This window comes from Heteronotia binoei, chromosome 7, assembly GCF_032191835.1.
Source record: "Heteronotia binoei isolate CCM8104 ecotype False Entrance Well chromosome 7, APGP_CSIRO_Hbin_v1, whole genome shotgun sequence".
Lineage (NCBI taxonomy): Eukaryota > Metazoa > Chordata > Lepidosauria > Squamata > Gekkonidae > Heteronotia > Heteronotia binoei.
This window is the reverse complement of record NC_083229.1, coordinates 109,518,301-109,527,420: the sequence shown is the minus strand read 5'-3', so window position 1 is coordinate 109,527,420 and position 9,120 is coordinate 109,518,301. Positions and strand designations below refer to the sequence as shown.

Below are 9,120 nucleotides of genomic sequence, written 5' to 3'. Positions count from 1 at the left end.
CTGCAAAACCCCAACTGGATGTATTGCTGCTGTGACTTGTTTAGAGGGTTACGGCTGGGCAGGAACTAGATCAAGCTAACGTCCAGCCATGTTTCTCATCCCTGAACTGTCCCATTTTATCCCTGTGAGCACGCACTGATGGGTTATATCTGTCAAGTATAGGGAAGAGGAGAAAATGGGGAAAACCAGGATGAGCATTAATTGGCACAGTATTTCCAACCAAATGGTCATTTAAGGTTGTAAATCTCTGTACACTTATTTTAGATTAAGTCCTGTTGATGGATTTGGTGAGATCCAGGTTCAAATCTCCACTCTGCCATGGTAAGTTCGCAGGGTGACCTTGGATCAATCACTCTCACAGCCTTGCCTACCTCACAAGACTGTTGTGAGGATAAAATGAAGGGGAGGAAACTGATGCCTGTCATGTCCTGAGTGGCCTGAAGGAAAGATTGTTTAAACAAACAACTTCCAAGAAAATAGGCTGAGGACTGCATTACGTATATAATAATACAATTCATGTGTATGTAACTTAGACCAGCCTGCCTTATGATGATGAAAAACCCAATGTTGAAATACAAAAAGGCCCTCCACTTTTCCAGGTTTACAGGACCATCATGTTACATCCAGTCTTTGAAGGACTTTGGGTTTAGAGGAGTATAACTTTATTAACTTCAGAAATTCACACACAATTAGGAATAGGGGAGGAGGAAGTTCTTTCCACGCCAGTTAAAACACTGGTTCTGCACAGGTAACATCAACAGACAGCCACATCAGGGGCTTCAAAGTGTATTGGCCCCTCCCAACTATCTAGGATTTTTCCATCCAAAAGCCCGCGTTTTAATGCAACCGAGCGTTCCCAAAATCAATACCCGAAACGGAGAACGACACTAATAATAAAAAGCAGCCTCCGTTGTGTTGGCTGGGGCGGCCGGTGCCCTCCCCGGCGAGGAGAGGTGTCAGCCACCCAAGCCTTCCCTGCCTACGGTTGCAAAGTGCTTTTTGCTAATTGCTGGGACTTGTTGCTCCATCCGCCCTAGGCTGGAGGGGCCGCCACAACATGGGGCTCCTTTTGCCTTTCGCCTTAATTAGACGGGGGAGAGAGCGAGCGAGCGAGGTCTGAATGCGTGGCACCTGGCTGACAATGGATTAGGCGGCTAGAGACCGAGAAGCCAGGCGGGGAGCAGAGTCTCCTTCAAAGCGCCGTCTGCATCCCTTGACGCTTTATCAGTCCCTAACACTCCAGCTCGCCTCTCTCTGCGCAGCGGCAGCGCTTCCTCCTTGCAACTGGAAGTCTGTAATGGAGGGGAACCGCCGCCGCAGCAGCAACAGCCAGATGGTACATTAGCACCAAGAGACTTTCTAGTTTGGTAACTTCCCTCTTTCTCTTTCCTAGCCCTCTCCATCCTTTGGAAAGGCAAGCGAGGGAGGCGGGGTGGTGCCGCCGTTGCTTTCTTTTTTTAAGAAAAAGTCGTAGGCAAAGTGAAGGCCGCTCCGTTTGGACTTTCGTCCTGATGGACAAGTTTGGCCTCCAAAGTTGCTCAAGGGAAGGCGAGGAGGGCTGAGTGGCTCCCCGCAAGCTGGGAGGGGACGAGGAGGAAGAGGAAAAGTTTGGTGGTTGGTTTTTTTTTTTCTCCTTTGCTCACTTTTCTTCTTGGAGGAGGAGCAGCAGCCCCTCCCGGGCCGAGCGAGGGAGCGCCTGCGAGCGAGAGAGAGAGGAGATAGGGATGCTCCTGCTTGCAACAGGCAGCAGCAGCAGCAGCCGGGCTGAGTAACACGTCCCCAGGAGACAGGCAGGAGCGACACGTGATGTGTCTAGTGCGGAGGGTGCGCGAGGAGGGCGCGAGGCGCTGCCGCTGAGTGGGCCGAGGGGGGCGCGAGGAGAGAGGGGCGCGCGGCGCGGGCGGCTCCGGCGCCGGAGGGGTCCATAACTTTGGTGCATCTTCCTCCTTCGGGGAGGAGGGAAGGGAAGTTATTGCAGATGAACTTTGTACATCCATAGAAACGCCATTTTGAATTTGATTCCTCTCCCCCCCCCCCCAGCCCTCCTCCTCCCTCCGGAACAAACTTCTGCTTCTCTTTAGAATTTTTGGAGGAGTTTTCCCCCCCCCCGTCTTCTTCTCCCCCTGCCTCCTTTTCCCTCTCTCCCGTCACTTCTCCGGAGTTGTTTGCCTGCTCACCCCCGCGGGCTCCTCATCCCTTTCCCAGCTTTTCCATCATGGCTCGAGTCAAGCAGCCCAGCTCGGAAGAAGTCAGCCGTAAGTACGAGGGGTGCAACTTCTACCTGTGCTTTGGATGGGGCGTGGGGGGGGGGGGACATAATCCGTCCAGTGTTGCAACGCCAGCCGGGGATCGCTCGGATGGCCTGGAAAGAAACTTTTATTTTGTTGTTGGGCCGGAGGCTGGGGGGAGGAGAGAAGAGACGTGCTGTACCCAAAGGTAGAACAGTCTGCTTATGACGGTTAGTGACTTAGTGTCTTTTTTTTTTTTGCATTGTGGGGGGGACATGGCGGTAGCGGTTTTTCAAACGGGGGGATTTGTTGAGAATTACGAACTTTTTAAAAAGTTACTTGGTAGGGAGCGAGAGAGAGAGAGAGATGATGAGTCGGTTTGCAGCCTTCCTCTTCCTTTCCACCCCCATCCTCCGCTCCTCCCTGCCTCCCCTCCACTTTTTCTCCCCTCCTCTCTTCTTCTTCTTCTCCCCCCCCCCCTTCTTCCGTGTTGCAAGCTCTACCAACCAGCAACACCCGTTGCAGCCTGTTGCCTGCAGGACCTGATGCTCATCCATATTAAACTGTCTTGAGCTCAGGAATCCATCCAGATCATCTCTCCCTCCCTCCTTCCCCTCCTACATGCAGCGTTTATTTTTAACCAGCGATTTGGATGGGCCTTCCAGAAGGAGCATCTTTTCACCCACTTGGCCTCCGCGTTCCTCAAGAACATCTCCCTTGGAAGCCCCCCCTCTCCTCCCCCCTGTTATTTTTGTAGTGGTTTTTTTCTTTGGGTTTTTACTTTATTAATGATGCGGTGACCCGGCCCGGGGAGACGATTTCGCATTCGTTGCCATGGACTCGCCTCTTTCAAGGTAGAAAAAAAAAAAAGCAAAAAGTTTGGGGTCCCTTCCTCCGGGACATCTTTCTCCGTCTGTCTGCTCGCTTTTGCGCCTTGTTTGCTGGGGAAAAGCATCCGCGTCTCTCTCGCCTTTCGCCCTTTGGTACTCCTTGTTCCACTAGCCGTCCCTCTCCTCCCTCGGGCGGGGAAGAGATGGAGGTGGGAAAAGCCTGTTGCAAGATCCTGCCTGCCCTATCTGTCTTCTCCCGCCTCCCCTCCCCGGCCTTCAGAAAAGGTGCAGCCGTTCTTCGTACAAACTCCCCCCTCCCCGAAAGATTCTAGGAAGGAGTTTGTGGCGGTGTAAAAAGAGAGAAAACTTGTACACCTTTTCTCTTCCCTCCCTCCCTGCGCCGTCAGAGAGGCACATCTCTCGAGTCTCTGGATTATATAGGAGGAAACACGCACGCATCGTCACGAGTGCAGGAAAGAAGCCCTCGCAGGATCCGAGACTAGGGGAAAACTCATGGCACTAGATCGCCTCTTGCTATGTCTCTCAAATAAAACGAGCCCTTTGGCTGATCCTCATCTTTATTGATCCAGATCTCTTTACTTTTCGGTACTTTTTTTCTAAATATTTCTCCCCCCCTAAGACTGCAGTAATGGCAATCATCTCGTTTTTAATTACTTGCCAAATGGCTACATCTGAAACTTCTTGTAGAACTGTTTCTCGCCCCCCCCCCACGCCCCCCCACGTGTTGATGTAGACTAGTCGGGACTCGTCTCTTAGGAAACTGCGACCTTAATCGTTGCTAAGAAGCAGGGCAAGGTTTCCGTCTTCCCCCCGCCCCTTGTCAATCGGCATATTTCTCTGCTCCCCCTCTTTACTTTCGCCAGTGCATGCAACTGCAAAAATAAAGGGGAGGGGGCACAGACAGAGCGAGCGATGCGCCCTTTGGCAGTTATTTAAAACATAATAATCAACCCGATCCTTCCTCTCCCCTCCAGTAGTGTAAAGTAACAGCATGGGGGTGAGTCTGCAAAAGATTCTCATTTGCTCTCTGGGATGCGACCAGACTTTGCCGTCGTTTGGACTTGGGCTGCCTGCTCCCTTTCTGGAACTCGGGGGAGCGAGCGAGCAAGAGCTGCCGTGGAAAACGTGGTCGCTTCTCGTCTCGAGCCCTCCTCGGCTAAAGTTAACTTCCAGCTTTGCAAGCAAAGTTGTGCAACAGGCGAAATGCATCTCGTTGCCGGGCAGAGTAGAGCAACCGAGAACGAGGGCGAGCTGGTGATGCTGAAAAACTTTTTTTTTTTTTTTTGCTTTGCAGAGAGAGAATGGGGAGGGGAGGAGCTGCCGCTGCTTGTTGATGGTGGAGGTGGATTGAACTTTGTCATGTCGGTTTGATAAGTTTGCTGTTGGCTCTCCCCCCCCCCCCCACTTCTGTGCTTGCTCTCCCCCTCTCCCCTCCGCCCCTCTTAGTTACACTATCTTTCTGGGAGTGCTCAGCAATGCATCCTTGATGGGTTATAAAAGAGAAAGGGCCAGCGTTTTCTCCTGGCTCAGCAGATTTGTCTTCCCTTGCTCCTTTGCTGGGTAGAAGATGGGAAGTGCTCGAGCCCAGATCTGGATGAAGCGTTTTGCATTCCATTACGAAATTCTACACTGCCGCACAACAAGTAGCAGTACCAATACCGGGTCGCACACTTTTTAGGAATTGTGTGTGTCAGTATAAGTAGACAAGATGTTGTTCAGGATATTTAAAAAGGCCATTTGATTCTGCAGTGGGTGGGCTGGAGCGAGTGGCTGCAGTACAGTTCTATTTTTATTTTTTAAAGGGTTATATCTTAGAAGATTACTCCAGGAAAGTGTCACAGAAAGTGTGGGGTTTTCTCTTGAGTTTGCATATGAGTGATCTGGTGCAAGTATGCATATAGGACAAAGGACTGATGTATTTGTCCTTAAGTGATTGGGTTGGGGGTTCAAGGCAGTATTTTGATGGTGGCCTAATTTGAATATATCTTATCTTTTAAACCAGATCAGCAGTGGTTAATGCAGTTCTTTTTGGTCCATTAACCATCCCTTACTTCAGAATAATAGAGAGAACCTTATGTCCTCCTTGCTAATGCTCTGGCCTGTTTAAGATAATTTTTTCTCAGTAATTCTTTGATCTCTTTGGCCAGTACTGGTTGACTGGACAATTTACATGTTGGTGATGGTAGGTATCCACTGGAAAATAGAAGTTTTTGGTGCAGATGAGGAATGTTTAAAAGCCGTTCCCTTTCTGCAGCTGGTTGTGTGTACCACAATGTGTAGGCAGAAGATGTGACTCATGATCACACCAGCCATATTTGTTTTAGGGTTTTATTTTCCCTTTGAAGACTTAGGGAAGATAGTGTGTGGACATAATGCCCATTAGCATTAATGGGTGTTACTGTTACATACATCCCTGGGAGAATAGACCCCTTTGTGTTGGGAAACGCCAAAGCAGCATGGCTCCATCATCCTCTCAATCAAGTTACTACAGCACTTCTTCCTCATCCTTCATTTAAGACACACCTAATGGTTTTACTTGTTTCAGTTCATTTGGCCAGAACTTGATGCCATCGTGGGTGGGTGCTTCTCTTCTTATCGCAATCCAAAAGAGTTATAAATTATTTTAACAGCAGTGTTAAAAGGATGGTTTTTCAGACGTCTTTCCCTAGAAAAGTAATATGTATGGAATGTTGTTTAATCATTCTAATAGCATTCCACAAACTATTTTCCCTGCTAATTAGCACTTTTATGATAGTGGAGTTGTATCAAGCTGAAGTCCAAAAGGCTTCTTGATCTTGGAACATCTAAATGTTTAAGTTTGAATAAGAGCTAGCATAAAGCCACTGGACTCAAAATCTGTTTTATTGAATACTGTTAGTTTCTCTTTTTAAAGCTGCATCCTTTCCTGAATCTTAAGGTGATCTTTTGATCACATGATCCTCCGTTAGTGTTTTCAGGGTCAAGAGCTTGTTGAAGTGAAACTTCAGATGTGAAAACTGAAAGTCCTTTTGTGGATTGCAGATAAATCTATGTTTGGCCCAAGGGTAAATGGAGTGTCTGAAAACTTTTTCCTCCCTCTAGTTCTTTTATGAGTTGTCATTCTTTTCATAGGGCTTCATTACTTGGATAATTATTGTTCCCTAAAATGCATCCTTATATGTCAAACCCCTCCTTCCCACTGGAAATGTCTTGTAAGAGATACTTTGTCCTGAACTTGTATGGGTGTATTTGAGGGGGATGGTAGTCTTATACTGCCAATCAAAACCAGCTATCATTGCTACTACACTGAGGTTATACTTGTTATCCCTTGCAAAAGCAGATAGTGCATGGAAGGTCATAGGATAAGTGTTTTGCTAAGCAGCTAAAGAGAAGGATGCTAAAATTAACTCTAGTGCATCTATCAGGGGTTTGTTCTCTTGTCCTTTTTTTTTTCTTTTGGAAATAACATGGAATCCTGTTTGGTCATTAATTAAAATGTTTGACATCTCTAACTTTAAAAAAGAACCCAAAACTTAAAAGTTCAAAAATTGGAAATTTTGGTTCAAGAATGTATTCTGAATGTTTGCTTGAACTGTTGGTGAGAATGAACTCACGTACTTAGAGTACCATCCTAAGCAAACTTACACCCTTCTAAGCCCATTGAAGTTAATGGACTTAGAAGGGTGAAACCCTGCTTAGGATGGCGTTGTAAAGTCACACACAAAAGGTCATGCATATGGCAGCTGCCTTATACGGAATCAGACCATAGATCCATCAAAGTCAGTAGACTGTCTGTGTCTCTCCAGGATCTGAGACAGAGGTCTTTTCACATCACCTGCAGCCTGGTTCTTTTAACGGGAGATGCTGGGGATTGAACCTGGGGCCTTCTGCATCAAAGCAGAGGCTTTTCCAATGAGCCACAGCACCCTGGCAGAATTTTACCATGTGATATTGCTTTAATAGAATCCCTTACAGGGGATGGATTTTAGTTGTATATTTTAGAGCATATGACATCTCGGCCATAAATAAAGGGCAGCATGCCTCTTCCTGTTATTCCTTTGAAATGGATGATGTGCTTACTTACAGTGGCTTAGGAATAATCACAGAACTTCTGTTTAGCAGCAGGTTTTGAAATCAGTGATCGGTCTCCAGATATAAATCTGTTGATTTTCAGCCCCTCCACCTCCACTACCACTTGCAGGTTCTGAATAATGTGGTGAGTTCAAACACAGGTGGAATGTTGTGTTTGAGAGGGAAACAGCACTGAGATGTGTTGTGTGTTGGAAACAAACAGGTCTGTTGGGTCCCCTTTAGGGATGTGCAATTTTGGTGATATTAATTTGAAGCTTTTTTTTTTTGCATTCTCACGCAGATCCCTTCCATGGTTAGGTCAACTCTGCTAATCTGCTCAGTGAATGATGATTGATTTTTCTGTAGCTGCTTTTCTACTTCTTATAAGCTCATTTGTTTTCACATTATGCCTTGTTATAGTACCTTCACTGAACCTCTCTTTCTTCCCATTACAGATATAAAGGGTATTTCCGAAGAACAGTCCGATGCTTAGAAAGTGGTAAGAATTGTTTTTTGTTCCCCCCCCACTTTAAGTTTGTTTATTTTTTTATCCTTTAAAAATATTTGGAAAACTAATACTAATTGTCCAGGGAAATGATGACAATAGCCAGTGTCTTATTATTTAATGTGGGATCCTATTTAGGGATCCTCAGCCTTAATGTGTACACTGAGTCAAGATTGTAGACCTAAAGTGGAGTGTGCAAAGAACAGCTTTAGTGACATCAGGGTGAGGAACACATCGTCTGTAAAGTGTGTTTATGCCACCTGCAGCATCCTAAGCGGAAGCCTAAGGTTTCTAGCCCTCATGAGTATGGGATGAATACAAAATTGGTTTTGAAACTATTAATAAGGATTAGAAACCTGAATTCCAAAAGATACTATTTGGAAAAAATCCAGCTCCAGTGGTTTGAGAACATGGGCTGAGATAACTTAGAATGCCGGTTTCTTCTGCCCCTGTTAATGCCAATTTATAGCCCATTGTAGTTTCACCAGCTCTGGGTTTTAACTGGCATAGTCTCAGCAGGGTGGTATGCCAGCACATCTCCATGTTTTGCCACTGTAGAGCTTGGTTGCTGTCCAGGGCATTTTATAGGCTGGCTGCAGGATTGTGCCATTCGTTTAAGGAGAATGATTAGCCTATTAAGTACACTGAACAGAAAGCTATTCAGTGTTTGCTTGACCTTCCTCTAAGGTGGGCTAGCCTGGTTCTCTGGGCCCAGCAACCATATAAGGTATTGTAGATTGTGCAGTGGTAATCTTCTAAAGGTCACCTAGCCCGAGGTTTCCTAAACTGCTGTATCAGGAACCAGCTTTCTTCCCGCTAGGTCATACTGCTGATTGTTGGCATAGCAAAAAATATATCAGCTGCCATTCATTTGTTTGGTTGTATTTCTTTGTTGATGTTCTGTCTGGATGGAGAGTGCCTTTTATACCGAGTATAGTTGGGTGCCAAGTTCATACTTCATCTGCTTGCTATCCTACTCAGTCAGAATGTAAGCTCCTGATCTTTTCCATGTGGCTTTAGGACAAGTTTTAACATCCTCTCTCCCACCTTTGCTTGTTTCCCCTGTGACAGAGATATTGAGGGAAACGGCAGACAGGTGTTTTTTTTTTTTAACAGGATATGAAAGGATGGAAGGAAATTAGGGGAAATTAGTTTTTTCTTTACAGTGTTTAGGGAAATAAGTAGGCCTATGCTCAGTGTACTAAACTCAGTTGTCAAAAATAAGCTCCAACTCTGAACCATCCTATTTTGGGTAGCAGTAATATGAAGCCAGTGAGTTCTGAAACAAAGGACATCCGCGTTATGGAGTGTTTTGGTCTGAAATAAGGGAGATAAGTATTAAAAAAAAAACCCCAAACAAGTGGTGCCTAAATTACTTGGTGCTTGCACAGGGGGACTACCTTTACCTTTTTAGCCTGGGCAAAGCTGCCCAGTACAGAAGCTGAATGGTAATCCTTACCTGAATCCCTCTCTGTCTTTGGAACTT

General features: G+C 46.2%; 1 protein-coding gene across 1 annotated transcript in view; it reads left to right on the top strand.

Annotated features, from left to right (window-relative positions):
• Positions 1-1,117: 1,117 nt before the first annotated feature.
• The window catches only part of RREB1 (ras responsive element binding protein 1), a 191,007-nt gene continuing 183,004 nt past the window's right edge, over positions 1,118-9,120 (top strand). Inside the window, exons 1-2 of the mRNA XM_060244191.1 lie at positions 1,118-1,367; positions 7,585-7,628. The gene's annotated coding sequence lies outside the window, so the exon portion shown is untranslated. The remainder of the gene's footprint in view (positions 1,368-7,584; positions 7,629-9,120) is intronic.